The following is a 1,142-nucleotide window of genomic DNA, read 5'->3' on the forward strand; positions in this document are numbered from 1 at the left end:
CCGCGTAAGTACCTCCTGTCCCCTCGCCAGTCCCCTCCCCTTTTCCAGAGCCACTTGTGCTGGCTTGTTCTTCAATGGGAAGAAAAGAGAGACTCCCCGGACTTAGACGCGTGTCAACATCTTTTTTTTCCCTCCCCCCAGGAGAAAATGGTGTTATTTAAATGAACCAGAAGAAAACCGCCTGGAACACGGTTTCTGAGCGGGAGCCTCCGTGGAACTCCGCGCTCCGCTCTCCCCAGTTCCGAAGAGTAAGTGATCCGCTCGCTCGGCTTTTATTTCTTTCTCTTTCCCGCTGGTGGCCGGGGTTGGCGGTGGCGGTGGCGATGGGGGGGAGGCTGGCAGTGCTGGACTTGGCGCTGATCTTGTCACCTTTTGTGTCCCGGGCTGGGGTGCGCGGGGGCGTCCGCTTCCTTTCCTCTTTCTCTCGCCCTCGCTTCTCTGGAGAGAGGGCCCCGGGGGGACATGGGGTCGCTTTTTGTTCGTCCGGATCCCCGCTTTCCGCCGAGCCTCATCCTTCCCGTGTCCCCGGTGAAAACTCCTGGGCCAGCCCCCACGTCCCTTCTCTTTGTCTACTTTATTACAGCTCCCTTTCTTCCAGGCTCTTCCAATTTGCTTGTCATTTGCATACCTTTCACTTCTCCTTTTTAACCCCGGCGGAGGGCCAGGGAGCAGGGAGATGGGGAGAGGGCAGAGGGGGCGCTCTGTTACTTTCCTCTCCCAACGCCGTGGTAGCCGAAACGTTGAAATCGGGGTTGGAGCGGTGGAGAGATGGTCCCGGGCAATGAGCGCGGCGCCCCCCTCACTTGAGCTCCAGGAAACCCGGGGTAGGTCAAGTTGAGTGGGGTCAGGCCGCCCCGGGAGCCTGGAGGGGTCGGGGGCAGAGGGATGGGTGCCCCAGCGCCGCGGGAGGACCCCCAGATCGCGCTCGGGTTGGGGGTATTCTTGGGCAGCGGACTCGCGAGGCCCAGGCTCTCTCGGTCCTCGCTGGCAGCCTGTGGTGTTGGGCCGCTGGGATCGCGTCCTGGCTGGGTGGTACCTACAGTTTTGCCCCAGTTTGGAGGACTGGGGTGGAAGGAAAGGAGAGTGAGGGTAATTGTTAGTGGAAAGAAGAGTGAGGAGGGGCGGGAAGAGCTGCTATCTTG

At 60.8% G+C, this 1,142-nt stretch overlaps 1 protein-coding gene across 4 annotated transcripts in view; it reads left to right on the forward strand.

The window, feature by feature from the left end:
* The first annotated feature begins 41 nt into the window (after nucleotides 1-41).
* PROX1 (prospero homeobox 1) overlaps nucleotides 42-1,142 on the forward strand; it is a 47,755-nt gene continuing 46,654 nt past the window's right edge. For 2 of the 4 annotated variants that reach the window (XM_006772923.2, XM_006772929.2), the window contains exon 1: nucleotides 171-248. The gene's annotated coding sequence lies outside the window, so the exon portion shown is untranslated. Of the gene's footprint in view, nucleotides 249-746; nucleotides 825-1,142 lie in introns of those variants that run through there. The other 2 variants (XM_006772928.2, XM_006772924.2) reach the window with 2 other exon arrangements.

The sequence above is a fragment of the Myotis davidii genome, unplaced genomic scaffold (genome assembly GCF_000327345.1).
Source record: "Myotis davidii unplaced genomic scaffold, ASM32734v1 scaffold362, whole genome shotgun sequence".
NCBI lineage: Eukaryota > Metazoa > Chordata > Mammalia > Chiroptera > Vespertilionidae > Myotis > Myotis davidii.